Source organism: Alligator mississippiensis, chromosome 4, assembly GCF_030867095.1.
Source record: "Alligator mississippiensis isolate rAllMis1 chromosome 4, rAllMis1, whole genome shotgun sequence".
Classification (NCBI taxonomy): Eukaryota; Metazoa; Chordata; order Crocodylia; family Alligatoridae; genus Alligator; species Alligator mississippiensis.
This window is the reverse complement of record NC_081827.1, coordinates 218,199,321-218,218,324: the sequence shown is the minus strand read 5'-3', so window position 1 is coordinate 218,218,324 and position 19,004 is coordinate 218,199,321.

The window sequence follows — 19,004 nt, the reverse complement described above, 5'->3', positions numbered from 1 at the left end:
TTTTTTTAGACCCCTGGATATCCAGGGTTCTAATTTTCTCCCCACACTACAACCTTGCAGTGCAGGGAACATTTTTTTCATTCCCGCACGTGCCTCTTGGCCTGCCTCAAAGGGGTCTGAGGTTGAGCATGTGTGTGCTCATCTGGATGCGCCCGTAGATGCTGTGCCTGGGAGTAGATGATTGGCTTGAACTGCTTTGGAGTTTATTGCATCACATTAATTGCACGCATAGATCCACCCAGCATATCATTAGATGAAGAAACAGGTCGGTCTGATCATTTTTGGTGAGCATGAGGAAGGAATTTTACATCCTACAGAAATTAAATCAGTTTTCCTTGAAGACTTCCTGGAACATACTACTGGTCTTTATGGAATGCTTTAGACACTTTAGGTATTTCATAGCTGTTAAACAGGTTTAATATCCAGTTTCCAAGCTTAAGTTAAACAATGGAAAATGGTCAATTGGCAGTGGTAGGTGGACTAGTGACATTGGAGCAAGTGACTAGATACCTTACAAAATCACTTCTTATTGAGGAAATGTATTTTCCAAAACGCTGATGAAGGGAGGCTGTTAGGAAGGCAAGACAGAGACAGAGCTAGGGCTAGTGACCAGAATTAAAGATAATAAAAAGTCCTTTTTCAAATATATAGGAAGTAAGAAGAAGGCACCAGGTAACATGGGGCCCCTACAGGATACACTTGGCAATCTGGTGATTGGGGCAAATGAAAAAGTGGCCCCTTTAATGAATTATTTGCCTCCATATTCCTGAATAGGGACCAGGACATCTCCCCCACTAGAAATGCAGATGGACCCAGGGGTGGCACCACCGTGCTTAGGGTCAGGGATGATCTAGTTGGGGAACTTTTGTAGGGGCTGGACATGTTTAAATCAGTAGGTCCAGATGCTCTTCACCCAAAGGTGCTGAGGGAATTGGTGAGGGTCATAGCAGGGTCCCTGGCATGGCTGTATGAGCACTCATGGGGCACTGGCCAGAGGCTTGGAAAAGGGCCAATGTGGTCCCCATCTCCAAGAAGGGGAGAAAGGAGGACCCCGGCAATTATAGGCCAGTCAGTCTTACCTTAGTTCTTGGGAAGACCTTTGAGAAAATTATCAAGGAGCACATATGCATGGGCCCAGCAGGGGAGGTAATGCTCAGGGGCAACCAACATGGGTTCATTGAGGGCAGGTCCTGCCTGCTTACCTGGATTCTTTTTATGATCAGGTCACAAAGTCCCTGGATGAGGGTGTCGGGGTGGATGTTGTTTTCCTGGACTTTAAGAAGGCCTTTGACATGGTTTCCCACCACATTCTTTTAAAAAAACTAGGTGACTGTGGCACTGATGCCTATAGTCATATGGGTGGCAAATTGGCTAGATGGTCACACCCAAAGCACGGTTTCCTCTAAGGTGCATGTGTGCATGGCCGCACACAAGTGAAAGTCTAGCCGCACACAAACTTTTTTAGGGCGTGCACCTGCCAGGATAGGAGCTGGGCTGAGGCATGGGACACTTACAGACGGTAAGCTTCTCCCCAAGGTGAGGTGGAGGCAGGGGCGGGGGTGGGAGCCTGGCGTGGGCTCCTCCAGCAACAGGGAACTGCTCCGCTCCCCCACTTCACCTTGGGGAGCGAGGAGGCACTTGGCATCAGGGCTGGGGAATGAAGCACTTCCCTGGAGCTGGCGGAGCCCACAGAGCAGTTCCCTGGAGGCGGCAGAGCCTGTGCCAGCCTCTAGCCTCAGCCTCCATCCCTGCCTTGCCTCACCTTAGGGAGGAGCCACTGCCTGCCCTGAGTGAGGCTCTGCCAGCTTCAGAGAACTGCTCTGTGAGCTTCACCAGCTCCAGGGAAGTGCTCCACTCCCCAGCCCTGATGCCACGTGCCTCCTTGCTCCCCAAGGTAAAGCAGGGGAGAGGAGCAGTGTCCCAGAGCTGGCAGAGCCCATGCTAGGACCCAGCCCCCAGTCCCCCCAGCCCCTAGCCCCCAAGACCCCAGACCCCGATCCCCTTGGCCCCCAGCCCACAAGCTCCCAGTCCCTGCTGCCTGCCCTGGATGAGGACTGAGGAGCTTACCTTCGGTAAGTGTCCCATGCCACACCAAAGCAGTGCCCTCATGGACCGCTACTCTTTAGAGGGAACATTTACCCAGGGAGTGGTGGTGGATGGGTAATTTTCAACCTGGAGGGATGTGGGCAGCGAAGTCCCCCAGACCTCAGTCCTGGGGCCGGTACTGTTCAACATCTTTATCAGCAATCTGGACGTGGGTGTGGAACTGTCCAAATTGTGGGGCAAGGTGGGCACACTGGAGGGGAAGGACAGAATCCAGCTAGATCTAGACAAATTGCAGAGGTGGGTGGATGAGAATAGGATGGAATTCAATGCAGACATGTGCAAGGTACTGAATCTAGGGAGAAGGAACCAGCAACACACCTACAGGCTGGGGAGCATCCTTCTTGTCAACAGGGTGGCAGAAAGGGATCTTGGAGTCATTGTTGACTCCAGGATGAACGTGAGTTGTCAATGCGAGGAAGCAGTCAGTAAGGCTAACCACACCTTGTCATGCATCTACAGATGCATCACAAGCAGGTCCAGGGAGATGATCCTTCCCCTCTATGTGGCATTGGTCAGGCCACAGTTGGAGTACTGCATCCAGTTCTTAAAGTGTGGTCCAGGGCACAACACTTCAAGAGGGATGTAGCTAGCATTGAGAGGGTCCAGAGGAGAACCACTTGCATGGTCATGGGGCAGCGGAGCAGGCCCTATGAAGAGTAGCTAAAGGACCTGAACCTATTCAGCCTCCACAAGAGAAGGCTGAAAGGGGATCTGGTGGCCATTTACAAACTCAACAGGGGGGACCAGCGGGAATTGGGGGAGGCTTTGTTCCCCCAGGCACCACCCAGGGTTACTAGGAATAACGGCCACAAATTGTTAGACAGAAGGTTCAGGCTGGACATCAGGAGACATTACTTTACAGTTAGGGCTGCCAGGCTCTGGAATGAGCTCCCAAGTGAGGTGGTACTCTCTCCTACCTTGGTGGTCTTCAAAAGGAGGCTGGATAGATATTTGGCTGGGGTGATATGATCCCGGTACCTGTTCCTGCCCAGGACAGGGGATCGGACCTGACAATCTGTTTAGGTCCCTTCTGACCCTAAGCACTATGATACTATGATACTATGACACAAGGAGAACAAGTATTGTATGGCTTAGTTGCACGTTTAAAATTGGGGTTTGGCAGCTAAATAAGTATGAAACTTGCTAGTAATGATCTGTATATTTTAGATGCCGCTTCCAAAGTAGGAAGCAGAAATAGCTATGACAGTTCTGAAACTGAATGCAGTGGAATCCATCATGATATTTATAGTTGTTGTTGAATTTAGGATTGAGTTTTGAGCAACAGGTTGGCTTTATTTAATTGGAAATAATTTTCCCATTCCTGGATTCAATTGTGGGTTAAATCTTAGTACCTAGAGTGCAAATTGTTCCAGGCTGGTAACATGTCCTTCTTCATGCTTCCATAGTTTCTCTGATAGCTAGTAGAATAAAATATAAAATAATAAATATCACAAAGAAAGGATTTGTGCAGAGGCTTCTTGTCTTGGATTATTTTTTGCAGTAAGACAACCTTATAAACTTGGAAGTGGGACCATCTCATAGCTCTAAGTAATAAAGATAACAAGACTGTGAATTGTATGTATAACTGAAGGTTTAATTCTAGGCCAAAACAGCATAAATGGTTTTTAGATTCACAGTACTTATAGCTTAAGGACAGGGGTATCCTAGTCAGCTCTTGGCTCAAAGCACTACAATCTAAAGCTCAATTATTAACATTTTAAAATACAAAATCATTTCCATGGAAATGTGAAGTAGAATTTTTGGCCCAGTTGAGTCAGACAGATGGTGAGCAGGAAAAGGGAGGGGAACAGGGGGGCTTAGGCACTCTCATGGAATTTCCACCACCTTTTGCTTGTCCATCGTGAAACTAGCTAAAGTAAGCTTTTGCACTCCAGCCAATTTTTGGTTGAATTAGTTGGCAGGTTGTACAGCTGTATTGCTGTTCTGTCAGCTTGCTTACACATATAGTAAATGATGTATTATACTTTCATCTAAACATTTTACATCCTTAAAAAGCAAGTAGGCAAGGAGCATGTACAGAAATATGGAATGTTTTGTTACACTTATGTTACACTTTCTGAGCGAGGTGAGAAAATATCTCGCAATGAATTATTCATATTTTGAAGTTAACCTATGTTCACAGAATATTTGCAAGTAGCTCCCAGTTTCTTCAAATGTATTCACTATTCTAAATGTATTCTCATAATTTCACAAATGGTTTTGTTTTTTTTTTTATTTTATAGATTGCTCATAAATATCTATAGCTCAAGCTCAAGTTGCTCAGATAAGTGTCATGATGCTTATCTTTTCCTTCCTGTCTTATCTCAGTTATAGAAACATACTTCTTTGCAAATTGAGTGCAAGATGCTTCTGCCTTTAGTTGATCATCATCATGCTCTAATATAGAAGAGGTAAGTGTTGGGAGTAGGAGCTGTAAGGCCTAGGCCCCCTCTGACTTAGAGTCTTCCCAGTGAACGACATCAGGATGTGAAAGGGTTGACACTATCCCCCAGCCAAGCTCTGGCGTTACTTATGTTCCTGCCATGACTTTGATCTTCCTTCAGTTAGGGAACTGGTTCCACTGGGTGATAAGTATGAGCCTATTAAAGGAATTTCATTGTGGGGTTCCACCTCCCCTACACCCCATCATCACCACTTCGTTGATGTTAATTCCACTTCTTTGAATTAGGGGACTGGCCCTTTGTGGCCAATTTAGAGGCCCTTCCTAGACTTCTGGGATCTGGGTCAAATCCTCCTAATTTATCCCCTACCAGTCAATCCATAAGACAGGTCTGTCCTATACCACTACTCACACGGCTCATTTGCTTTCATCAGTGAACTAACAGTCCTTCAAGATAAGGCGACTTAAGTCAGTTTACCTTGCTCACTAACTGTGTCGTCCAAGTACATAGGCCGACATCCCTTCTCACATGCAGGGCTGCTGCCTGATACCAATTCCCTTAGCTGTACTCAAAACAGGTGGGTTCACTTCAAACTGCTCCCTTCCTCCCAGGGCTGATCCACTCTCAGTCACCGCACTTTAAAAGTCCTGCACAGAACCAGAGAAAAACCAAAAATTAATACCTCTTTTCTTCTGGAGTTGATTCTCCGCCCCCTTTTCATCAAGTTGTTTAGGGATCTTCAAACACAGCTGAGGGAAAAATCAATTTTAAACCTTTTTCTGGTGCTTCAATCAGAGCTGCTTCTTCATCATGAATTAACTCTATCAGTCCTACCACAGGTGAATCAATTTCGGTAGTGACCCTCCTACTAGCTAGTTCAAGTTGCCATGTCCCCAGCCACACACCAAGTGTACTCATAGAGCCCTTTGTCTGTGGCTTCATTCCAGCCCTTGGCAAGTTGCCCCAGCCATTATTTTGGGAATTAGTCTTCACGGGTGGTCCTCTATCTGTACCTGTGGATGCACACCCTTCACCCACTGGTACCTGCAGGCTAGCACTAACCCAACTGTCCTCTGGTGTTTTCTCTCCCCAGATGCCATGGTCTCTCCCTAGCTGCTCCTCTCCAGGGCCTGAAGTCCTGCTCCTCACTCCCCAGCTGCCAATCCAGATGGAGCATCACTCCGGAAATGCAGTGCGGTGCTCCAGGCTCTGGCTGGGATCCTTCTTTCCCCTAAGGTAAGTGTGAAGGGTGATTATTTATCACCTCCAGAATTCCCTTCATTCTGGGACCTTCCCTTTTACAGTAAGGGTATTTGGGGGAGGGGAGAGGGTTATATCTTTTACAGGACCAACTGTATGGTTTGGATAGATTTTAGACAAGCTTTGGAGAAAGTTTACTTCCTTCAGGTCTTTTTAAATCAATGGAAGTAAATATTATTCATTTTGAATAAGAATGGAAGAAGCTGGCCCTTCATATTTAAGGCTATTTCCATGGCTACTCTAATTCAGGCAACTACAGCCAGCATCTTTTCTGCCAAGGATCTCCAAGGGTGCCCAAGCCACCATGCCAGCCACCATATTCCCTTCCCTTGCCCCAGTCATGCTGCCTTGCACAAAGAGGACTGGGATAAGAGTATCAACTTTGCACCAACCAATCCCTCCATGTTAGAGTGAAACCGTGGCTGCCTGTCTAGGCAGCTTTCTGAATGCTTTGTACTGCCTGCGCCACAAAATGCAGGCAAAATGGGGGTCAAGGTTTTAGTCCTTGATTTTCTTAACAGCACACAAATTGTTGATGTGTTCTTCCTAGCCAGGAACATTTTTTTTCCCCCAAATATGCACGTTCATTCTGTTTTGCAGCTACTTCCTATGGAAAGCAAAATATATATATATGTGGAATTATGTTGTAGTATATTTCACCCAGCTCTTTGCATTTGATGACAATGCCAGGTGACAGATAAATACAGGCAAAAATAACAGTTCAAGTATGGAGTAGTCGGAGAAGTCTTAGCCAGAGCAAATACGGTAAGAAGTAAGTAACAGAGGATGCTGCTAATGTGCTGAGATCTGATAAAGGGAGGGAGAAGAACTGAAGCAGTGATGTTGGGTCAAGGCCATCACACTTTCACAGGAATCTGGGAAAGTCAGCGTGTTCAAAAGATTCTCCCATGCAAACCTTTCTGTGTTTGGTCACCTCATTGCATTTGATTTCTGCTATCTGTAACTCTTACAGATGCCTGCATGGTTTTATAGTATCTAAGGTTCCAGCATATTGTGGTGTTGCCTTCAAGTTTTATTAATGTTTTCTAATCATTTTCTAGTTTCCTGATGAATGAGCCTGTCAAAAACACTTTTTAGCAGATAGTATAATAATTGAGCATTGAATATCTGTTCCAAATTTTTTGTGGATAACTAGTGGATTGGATATCCACAAAAATGTAATTTGTTATTATCACTAGATGGTTTTCTGCAGTAAATAATTACTACCTGGAAAATTAATTTACTTTTTTATTATTAAAAAGTGACTGAGAATAATGCAAAATATATAGACTCCCCTGGTTCTGTGGGCAGTTGACATGGCAGAAATTGAACCTATGAAAAAAGATTTTTTTTCTTTTCACTTGCTATTTCTGAGCTATTATTTTATCTTATATCAATAAAGTCCAGTCCAATATCATGACAGTTTTCTACCACAGGGATACATGGAGGTTAACCATAAAAATTCATCCAACCCTTCAAAAAATTAATCAGATTTTTGCATATTAAATGCAAATAATTTTTATGTACTTCTAGTTGAGATTTATAGTTCTGAAGCCACCATGTTTTCCAAGCTCCTCACAGTGGCTTTTGCAACATATCAGACCCTCTAAACTGTTATTTCCCCCATTTGGAAATGGAACATTCAGTGTACAGTATAATACACTATGTTCAAATTAACCAACTCATTTTGCATTTGATAATATAGAATCTCTTCCAAAGTGCACATTAAACAGTAAAGCTAAGAATATTTGTGTGCACGCACGTGCGTGTGTGTGTGTGTTTGTGCGTGTGTGTAACAGTTTATACGACTGCTAATCTAAATAAGCACGGTGCTTTCAAGGCTTAGATCTATTTGAGAAATGTTCTCTCTAAAGGATTTGAAAATTAAAATGTCTGCATGCTAGAAACACGTTTTAATTTAAAATGCTTAAAAATAAGTAGCAATCATCTAATTTTTCTGTGTGATACAATTACGGAATAACAAGGAGGAACATTTTTGAAGTATATTTAACAAGTAGCTTGTTTCAGCTTGGATATTAGCTTGATTTACCATCTGCAGAATTACCAATAACATGATGCATTTATTACCCGTAAAAGCTATTAGCAGGTCATTTTGTTCAGTTCATCATATGTGTCTTGAGACACAATCTGGCGTCTAACAGATTTTCATACATTGATGTCACAGAGAATCAGACTGTTCTTTAATTGATTGTTTCTTGCTAGACTACTTTGATTAAAACAGGTTGTGCTATTTGCTTTTAGTTCTACATTTCTCTACTTTAAATGAATGCCCAGGAAAGGCAGAAATTATTTTAATTTCCCTAGATTTGTCTAATTCAATGTGCATGTGATAATCTTTGTAATCAAGCTGTTCAAAAAATGTTCCAGTTATTCTAAACCCATTACTCCCTCCCTAATTAATACAATCTACACAATGTTCTAAAAGCTATTCATCTTTCCAAGTCAAGTTGTTAGAGGGGTGTTAGATCTTAAGCCTTGGAGACATGACTGCATGCAGGAGAATGGCATCTGAGGAAGCATGAAGCACTCCTTGAAAGTGTTTTTTCCTTTAATTTGCTCTGGCCCTAACTTGTAAAGATGGACTACAAGAGTTGTAGAAAGAGTAACTATATTCCATATAACAAGTAAGAAACAAAGGAACCAGGGTTTTCACCCAATGCCTCATTTGAAACTACAGTTTCACCTGAGCCCCCCAAAAGGGCAGTTACATGCTCCAGCTAGATCAGGGTTGGGCAATTATTTTGGGCAGAGGGCCACTTACTGAGTTTTGGCAAGCCATCAAGGGCCGCATGACAGGTGGCCCAGGGCAGATTAATATTAATTTTCTAAATTTTTTAGGGGTCCCGCGGGCCAGATAGACTGGCTTGGCAGGTTGCATCTAGCCCATGGGCCACATTTTGCCCACCCCTGAGCTAGATTCAGTGGTTGATTGCAACATATGACACTTATCTAGCATATACATGACATATCTAGCTTATACTAGATGTTCTTTTCATGGAGTCTGGTGATCTGGGGTGGAACTGGATGTAGCAGAACTTGAAAATTTATTAAAGAATGTTTGTAAGTGTAGTTAAGGGATTCTCCACATGATTGGATCATTTATAGAATTCAAATATATTTCTAATTGCAATAGAATTTTTTTGTTTGCTTTTTTAGGCTGACTCTCATTTGGTACAAACTGGCATAATGGCATAGAAATCAATTTCTAGCTGGCCTACCCTGCTCTGATGGTAAATAACCCACCTGAAGATGAGGGCTGGGGTTTAGGTGCCCCTACTGGCCTTTCACTGGGGTGGTAACTGGCCTGGCATTTCCTGGGGGCTCCTGTGCCACTGAGAGCCCCACCAGGCCATCCATTCCTGGCAGGGTGCAGTTTTAGTTCATGCCCAGGACCAGGAGCCTCCAGACTATCCCCTACAGCTCCTGCATTTACCTCCATGATGTTACAAGCAGCTTTGCAGGTAGTCAATGTTATTGCCTGGCCTGCCAGCAGCAAACTTGCAAACCCTGCTTATATAGGTAGCCATGGATCTAAAATAGCTGCCACAATTAAGCACCTGCTGGCCGCTTGGCTTGGCCCTTAAGGTGGCAGGCACCCACAGTGCCCTGCCACATAATGCTTAAGTGATAACATAGGTCTTTGCATTGTTTTTATGTCCTAAGAATTATTTCATTCTGCAGAGTTTCATTTCTCTGATTAAATCATGAGTCTCTATTTTCTTTGTAGCACTCAATTTCTGTAGGGAATAAACATTTAAAAACAAACACAAATTTTGGCCCCAATCCTGGAAGATTGCACACACAAACAGTTCTAGTAAGTTTTAAGATTGATTACATATGTAAAATTAAGGATATTTATAAGTGTATGGAGTTGTAGTTTTATACAGTGACTAGTATTTGTTATTTCATTGAAGTATTATTTTGTTATTGTTCTTTATGAACTTTACACTTAAAGTATTAACACATGGGAAGCACAGTGATACATAAAAGCAAATCATATTGGTTTCTTCAGATAGTCCTAGTATCAATAAAATTATTGACTAGGATATAAAGTACAGTTTCCCATGTTTCTCATAGCATACTGACTTCTGTAGTCTGGCTCTATAGTCATTCACTGAATTGTCTGAGACTGAAATGAAGAAATCACAAGAAGAGACAATAATTGGCAGAGGACCAATGGGCTGTGTAGTGTAGTCTCAATACACTGATCAATAATAGCAAAATTGCACAATAGTGACTTGCACTTTTTCAGTGCTGTTGTAAGATGACATATGTTACACGCTTCAATTACATTTCCCAGTAATAAAGCCACTGCAATTATACATGTGTTTTGGATCATAAGTGCATAAGTACAAGATATTTTAAATTCATAATGCTTGCTCTGCTATCTGTGTTTGCATAATCATTTGTGTATTCAGGTTTATAATGTCCACGTTGAAATAAAAGGGTCAGTCATCTATAAGAGACCAGCTTTGCATTTAGACGTCCCTTTGGCTGCAACTAAATTAACTAACAATTAGCTAGAAGTAATGAAAAACAACATTCAAAAGGCAAGGCCCCTAAATCCTCTTTCCTTTCACTTCCTGCAAGGACACTGAAAAGCCATACTACTCTTGGTGAATTAGTACTTTCAATCACTGCTGAAGAAGGTGGTTGTTTTCTGAAATGCCATAAGTATATGAATAAATTATAAAATAGATCTATGGTTGTTGGTTGTAGCCATGCTCATCTAAGGACATAGGCAGACAAGGTTCTTTGGGTAGATATCTTTTAATAGGCCAACTAAATAGTTGGAAAAAATGTTCTTTGCAAGCTTTTGGGCACAAACACCCTTCTTCAGGCATAGGGAGACTCTGCTGGTATTTTGAGCTCTCCAAGGTAGAAAGGAATAGGGGCGTGCAAAGTAGGCCCTATTTGATTCAGATTCAGCCTGAATCAATGACAGTGACTCGATTCGTTGATTCAGATCACTGTCCTTGATTTGATTCGGCCCAATCTGAATCTGAAGATTCAATGCTGATTTGGAGAATCAATGATTTGGACACAGACACAACTTTAAAAGTGTTTTCTACATACCTTGAGGTAGCAGGCATGGCGTGTGAATGTTGTGATGCTGGGGTGCATGAAGCATGCCATAGGATTGCAGGGGGGCCCTCTATATGTGCTCAGCGGTGAACCCGGAAGTGGACTGGATTTACTTCCAGTCCACTTCTGGGTCTGCTGGGGAGCTCACTGGGGGCCCTCTCCACCCCCGCACCTCCTCAGCTGAGCGATTGACCATGGGAGGACCTCGGGTGTTCCCCCCCAGACCCAGGAAGCATCAGTCACTGAGCCAGGAGAGAAATGGGGGCGGGGGGCACACGCACACAAGAGGGCCCAGAAGTGGACTGGAAGTGCTTTTGGTCCACTTCTGGGTTGGCTGCCAAGTGCACTGGGGAGCCCCCCATGCTTCTATGGGACTGTCCATGTGCCCCAGCATCACAGCACTCATGAGCCCATGCTACTTAGAAGTATGTAGAAAAAACATTTAAAACTGTGTCTATGTCTGAATCACTGAATCTTTCCAAATCTCTCCAAATTGATTCAGAGGGCTCCGATTCAATTGGGAGAGATTAAAGTGTCCTCTGATTTGATTCAGATTCAGAGATTTGGCCACCAAATCAGGCCAAATCTCTGCCCACAGGTACAGCCTTAGAAAAGAAGCCAATTTGCAACCTGTAGGTCTATGAAAATGCGAATGAGTGGTAGTTTGGAAGACAATAGGTAGAGATGGGGATGGAGAAGGGAGGGAAATGTGTGAAGGAATGTAAGTGGTCAGCTGCAGCCAGGTGCCTAGGATTATCAGATGGTTGGCAGGTTGTAATGTGTCATAAATCCAATGTCTATATTTATTCCATGATTTTTAGTATCCAGTTGATTTATGAAATGAATTTTGTAGGTTTACCTTGTCTATAAAAGGTGTTTTGTAAATTCCCTTTGAGGATTAAAGCTGAGAAATTGGAGAGGGAGTCATTGTCTTGTGAAAAGTGTGGACCCGCAGGTAATTGGATATTCTTGTTTTTGATGGATTTTTGGTGTGTATTCATTCTGATACGCAGTTGCTGTTTGGTTTCTCCTACATATTTTCCATCAGGACACTGGATGAGACATATTATATTTCTCAGACCTAGGAATGGTGATGGTTCTATTGTGGGGTGTAGTTATTGTAAGAGTGGTGGAGATGTGTTCACAGGTTTTACTTTTCTTGTCTTGGCATGGTCTGGATCCATTTGGTGTGATTTGGGCCATAGGAAGTTTGCTTCTAGTGATGAGGTTAGCAAGGTTCAGTGCTTGTTTAAAGGCTAGGATGAGTGGTTTTGGAAAGATCTCTCTGAGAATTGGGTCTTCTTCTAGTATATGTTGCAATTGAAATCCATGGAAGGATAGTATGGCATAATTAATGGTGTGCATTTCGTGAGGATTTTCTTTTTATACTGCAGCAATTCTTCACACGGTACCCAGGTAGCTCTTACAAGTGTAAGGTCTCTCTCTCTGGAGAAGTGTCCTCGCTGGGTGAAAGCCCATTTGAGATTTATGAGATGATGATCACGGGTATTCTCTTCAGTGCAAATTCAGTGGTACCAGAAAGCTTGACTGTACATTACAGCTTTCTTGGTGTGCTTAGGGCGATTGCTGGCTCTGTGTAGATATGTATGTTGGTCCATGGGCTTCTTGTATATGGCGGTTTGTATTTTATCATTCTGGATATTGATCATGGTGTCTAAAAAGGAAATGTTGGTGTTGGAGTATTCAAGAGTGTTGCAGAGCACTAAGGTGCCTGCTCCTTTAAGAGCAGAAACTGCCTAGAAAGAGGGCCCTAAGAGCCAGACAGAAGCCCACAGGTGCAGGTTACTATGGCAGCAGGATAACAAGTAAATTAGCCTGCACCTGCACCTGGTCAGCTGACCAGAAGAGGCAGGGCCCTGGGGCATATATAAACCCTAAGGCTGGGACTAGGGGCTTAGTTCTCTATCAGCAGTCAAGGTGGGAGGAGCTCCCATGGAATCTTGACTGCTGTTTCTACTCCTGGTAGGATTAAGGGGCTCCAGGAGCTCATCAGATACCCTGGGCTACAAGACATTTAGTGCTGGGGGGAAGTTTGATTGTTTTAAAGGGACAGAGCACACTCTGAATTTTTCGCATTACGTTCTAGCCCAGGGGCTCGTATTTTAGTTGCTGTTTATAAACTGGTGGATTGGGCTGAGCCTATTGGGGAAGGAGTAGGCCTTATTGGTGGTCCACTATGGTGTGGGAACCCCAGCACCAGTGTGGGGTATAGAGACAGGGCTGGACGCAGAGACAGGGCTGCGGAGATCCTGGTGAGGACATGAGGCGGGCCAAAGCTACCATGGAGCTGAGGATGGCAACCCAAGTAAAAGACAACAAGAAATTGTTTTTTAGATATATTGGGAGTAAAAGGAAGGCCCAGGGAGGAATAGGACCCCTGCTAAATGGGCAGAAACAATTGGTGACAGACAGGGGGGACAAGGCTGAACTCCTCAACGAGTTCTTTGCCTCAGTGTTCCTAAGTGAGGGGCATGACAAGTCTCTCACTGGGGTTGTAGACAGGCAGCAGCAAGGCGCCAGACTTCCATACATAGATCCTGAGGTGGTGCAGAGTCACTTGGAAGAACTGGATGCCTTTAAGTTGGCAGGCCTGGATGAGCTCCATCCGAGGGTGCTGAAGGCACTGGCCGACATCATTGCAGAGCCACTGGCGGGAATATTCGAACGCTCGTGGCGCACGGGCCAAGTCCCGGAGGACTGGAAAAGGGCTAACGTGGTCCCCATTTTCAAAAAGGGGAGGAAGGAGGACCCGGGCAACTATAGGCCAGTCAGTCTCACCTCCATCCTTGGTAAAGTCTTTGAAAAAATTATCAAGGCTCACATTTGTGAGAGCCTGGCAGGGCAAATTATGCTGAGGGGAAACCAGCACGGGTTTGTGGCGGGCAGATCGTGCCTGACCAATCTAGTCTCTTTCTATGACCAGGTTACGAAACGCCTGGACACAGGAGGAGGGGTGGATGTCGTATACTTAGATTTCAGGAAGGCCTTCGATACGGTATCCCACCCCATACTGGTGAACAAGTTAAGAGGCTGTGATGTGGATGACTACACAGTCTGGTGGGTGGCAAATTGGCTAGAGGGTTGCACCCAAAGAGTCGTGGTGGATTGGTCAGTCTCGACCTGGAAGGGTGTGGGAAGTGGGGTCCCGCAGGGCTCGGTCCTTGGACCGATACTCTTTAATGTCTTCATCAGTGACTTGGATGGGGGAGTCAAATGTACTCTGTCCAAGTTTGCAGATGACACAAAGCTATGGGGAGAAGTGGACACACCGGAGGGCAGGGAACAGCTGCAGGCAGACCTGGATAGGTTGGACAAGTGGGCAGAAAACAACAGGATGCAGTTCAACAAGGAGAAATGCAAAGTGCTGCACCTAGGGAGGAAAAATGTCCAGCACACCTACAGCCTAGGAAATGACCTGCTGGGTAGCACAGAGGTGGAAAGGGATCTTGGAGTCCTAGTGGACTCCAAGATGAACATGAGCCGGCAGTGTGATGAAGCCATCAGAAAAGCCAATGGCACTTTATCGTGCATCAGCAGATGCATGACGAATAGGTCCAAGGAGGTGATACTTCCCCTCTATTGGGCGCTGGTCAGACCGCAGTTGGAGTACTGCGTGCAATTCTGGGCGCCGCACTTCAAGAAGGATGCAGATAACCTGGAGAGGGTCCAGAGAAGGGCAACTCGTATGGTCAAGGGCCTGCAGACCAAGCCCTACGAGTAGAGACTAGAGAAACTGGACCTTTTCAGCCTCCGCAAGAGAAGGTTGAGAGGCGACCTTGTGGCTGCCTATAAGTTCATCACAGGGGCACAGAAGGGAATTGGTGAGTATTTATTCACCAAGGCATCCCCGGGGGTTACAAGAAACAATGGCCACAAGCTAACAGAGAGCAGATTTAGACTGGACATTAGGAAGAACTTCTTCACAGTTTGAGTGGCCAAGGTCTGGAACGGGCTCCCAAGGGAGGTGGTGCTCTCCCCTACCCTGGGGGTCTTCAAGAGGAGGTTAGATGAGTATCTAGCTGGGGTCATCTAGACCCAGCACTCTTTCCTGCTTATGCAGGGGGTCGGACTCGATGATCTATTGAGGTCCCTTCCAACCCTAACATCTATGAATCTATGAGGCTGAGCTACAGCAAAGCCCCAGGAGAGACAATGTAAATTCTATCTGCGAGGCTTAGGACATGGTAAAGGCATGGTTTTGGAGCCACAAATCTAGCCCATAAGGCTGAGGGTGTCCCATGAGGCATCTATTTTGAAGCGGGACCCAAAAGGGGTCTAAGAACCCACCGGGTTCAGTGGAGCCCATCAACACCATGTTCAGAATACAAGTCAAGGGCAGCCTCCTGATGTATTAGAAGTACCAGCAAGACCTGGCAGGTGAGAGAGGGGACAGGATTGACACTTTCAAGGAGCCCTAGGGGTATCATGGCCATCCCTGGAGACCCCATCCTGTGACAAAGATGGTCTGATGGAAAGGTGATGATTGTTCAATTTTCAATGGAAATCAATCGGAGACTACAAGTATTTGGTTCAAATGATGAAGATGTCATTTCTATATCTTAGATATAGTGTGGATTTGATGGTGCAGTTCTTGAGGAATTCTTCCAGGTGGGTCATAATAAGATAGGCATATTGTGGAGCAATTTTGGTGCCCATCATCTGGAGGAAGTGTTGGTTGCTGAAACTGAAGCTGTTCCATGTGAGGATGAAGTGTATAAGTTCAGTAATATCTTCAGGTCTGTACTCAGTTGTAATCTTGCTCTTGTAGATATGTGAGGCAGGCTTAGATGTCATCCTGGTGTGGGATATTAGTATATAAGATGGTGACATCCATGGTAGCTAGGAGGATATTGCTGGGAAAGTGGTCTATGTTTGAGCATTTTCACAGGAAGTCTGTTGTGTCTTGGATAAAACTCAATCTTTGGGTGACAAGAGGTTTTAGGATGGATTCAACAAAACCTGATATTTCTTCAGTTAGGGTTTCATGGTTGGAAATTATAGGTCTTCCTGGGTCTGAAGTTTTTCATGTAGTTCAGATGAAAATGTGATGGTAGTTTTGAGATGAAAAAGGGAGTTGGATCTTCTTCTACTTTTTCATATTAAGTGGTGTCAGAGTTGTCTGTTGGTTTCTTTTATGTAGTCTTGATAGTTAAAAATAACTATAGCCCCTCCTTTTATCTCATGGTTTTATTACTATTTGGTGGTTGGATGTTAAGAGATTCTATGGTCTTTCTCTATGAGACGGAGAGGTTGTTATAGTGTTGTTTGTTGTTGATTTATTTCATTGTTCATTCTATATTGACTGCTTCAGAGAAAGAGGTTGAGGTTTGAATTTCATCCACTGTAAGGTGTCCAATTCGATTTTTTTTTTTGAGTTAATCTTTTCATTGATATTGTCACAGGATGAAGTTTCGTTGAAAGTGTGTTCATTTTGGTTGTGGAAATATTGCTTCAGATGGAGGTGTTGGAAAAATTCTTTTAGTTCTCCACATTGTGGTATCTTATTTGGGTATCTTTCTGGACAGAAATTAAGCCTTGAAAGAGGACAGGCTTTTCTGTGTGTGCATAGAGAGATTGATAATATTGGAGGGTTGTTTCCTTCTACTTAATTGAGTATAAGGCTGGAATGTTGTACGGTATTGGTGCTTCTTTGATGGTTGTTTTGTGGCTTGGGAAGTTGTTCCTGTAGTAACTGGTTCCATTTCTTCTTTTAGTGTTGAATGGATCTTGTAACAAATCTTTGGTAGTCTTTTTGCACGCATTGTAATATACATATGCAACACAGGTGCCCACCTTCTCCTTTCTTTCATATGTAACCATATTATTAGCATCCTTTCCCACCGCTTAATTTTATTACATTAGAGCCTAGCATCTCCAAGCAAGACTTGGGCCTTGGTATGATAAACATATATACATGCTTTGATGACTTCTCTTATTGCCTGGGGCCTGTGGCCACATGTGTGTTACTTTTCTACTGGGAGAATTATCATTCTTCCAGTAGAAATGAGAAGTGTACAAGCATTCATTAAAATTCTCCCAGGGGAAACATGCACCCTTCCAGGAGAAGATCATCCAGATCAAATGGGAAGATCTCTTTTGTGAGACAGTTTCTTTTGCAAGAGTGAATGCTTGTATGGTCCCCTCCCAGTCTGGTCAGAGAGGAGTAGAACAGCAAGAGCTGCTCCTTGACTCTTTCCCAACTGGAGACTGTCCAGTTTGGGGACTGGGTTGGGGGATTTGCCCTGTTGCTTCCCTCCCCTCCCAGACTGGTTTGGGAGGGGAGGGGAGCAGCAGCCATTGCTCCTTACTACTTCTTCATACTGGACAGTACCCCATTTAGGTAAGAGGTGGAAGGAGGCTTTACTGGCTCCCTCCATCTTCCCTCTTCTGCCCCTGCTGCTGATATCCTGATGAGGTGCAACCCCGCAACTACACCCTGCCTGCTCCATAGATTAGAGTCCCTGATCTGAAGAGAAGCTGGTGGGGGGGATGATTCTGTTGGGGGGGGGGGGAGGCTCCACTTTGCTCTGGGAGTTGAGCAGAAAAGCAGCCTCTGTCCATTCCCTAAACCAGAGTCCCCCAGTCTGAGAAGCAGGTGGGGGGAGGGGAAGGAGATTTTTCCCTGCTGCTCCAGTCCTCCTAAGAATGGGAGCACTGGAGAAGCCACTTCTCCCAGTGCTTTCCCCAGACCAGGGTGTCTCATGCCTCAGGAAGGTGTGAGAAGCAGGGAAAAGAGGGTAGGTGCAGGCTTAATATCTGTACTGCTCCATCTCCCTGAATTATTTTCCACTGCTACAAAATGAATGCCTGTATGAGGCCTCTGACTTGTCTCTGTCGTGTTTTCCTAAAGCCTTATTCTAGGGAAAGAGAGGCACAATAGTACCCCCATAGTGTGGGGTCTCCTCTGCACAGGTCTGAATATGGGTAAGTGTTGATGGGGCAAGAGGCTCTGACTAGACAATATTCCACCTCTGTCCCCTGTTCCCTTGAGTCCCTCATTTCTTTCTGCTGAAGCCTATTGACTTCTTGTCTATTGCAAACTCCTCTTGCCAAACAAATATAGCTATATAATCCTTCTATTGATGCAAGAGAAAAATATCTATCCAGCTCAAACTTTTCTCCTTTTGTGTAAGGTATCTGAAAGGTGAGTCTCTTGGAGTAGGACATCTTTAAAATGTTGAATTACATTTAAAAAAAACTATTTCTGCCTTCAGTTACAGAGGTACTACTCACATTACTTAAAGCAAGAGTTGTTTCTGCATAAAACAGGGCATATTTGAGCTCCATGTGACTACCTTTCAATTAAATAACCTTTTATATTAACAATGGTTTAGTAGTCTTATACCCAGTTTCTTTTCTTTCAAAGCAAATCCATTTTTCCTTTCATCTGTTTTAAATGGCATTGTTCTCTGTCAATGGTACTACATAAGAATTATGACATATTCTGCAAAACACAAATGAAGGAAACAAATATCTATTATGAACATTAACCCACATAGGTACAAACTTTTGTCTTCCTATCTTTTTTTTTTTTATTTTATTTTTTTAGGGCTTGGTAAAGACTCAAGAGAGAAAAATAATGCTGTACAATTTTGGTAAAATAAAAAGTAATGCTGATTATTGGGCCTTATATTTGGATGGCACTTTTCATGACAAGGGATAGGAAAGAGTGCTTTATAGACTGTTGCGGATGGAAAGAGCATTTCACCAACTCCTGAAATGCAGCCATAACTGGTAAAGAACATGTCAACCATTCTGCACAAGCACATGACACAGTGATCTTTCTTTATGAGAGATTATTAAGAGTAACTTATCCACTTGAAACTACAGAGAAGAAATAGATAAGAATGTAGTTACAATAATTGAAGTTGGCCAGGACACTGGGAGTAACACCTCTTTTCTTGCAAAAATTGCTGTGGGTCTTCTATGACCATACATTATCAGGACCTGGTTCCTTACATCTGAGCTGAAACATGAACTCTGGGGATAGATACACTAAGATTTTTAACTCTACACAGCCTCAAACGGAAGAGTGCCACATACTGCAAAGAGACAATGAAGCATTAACTTTCTCCCTGAGCTTACATAGTTACTTGAGAAAAAACCTGA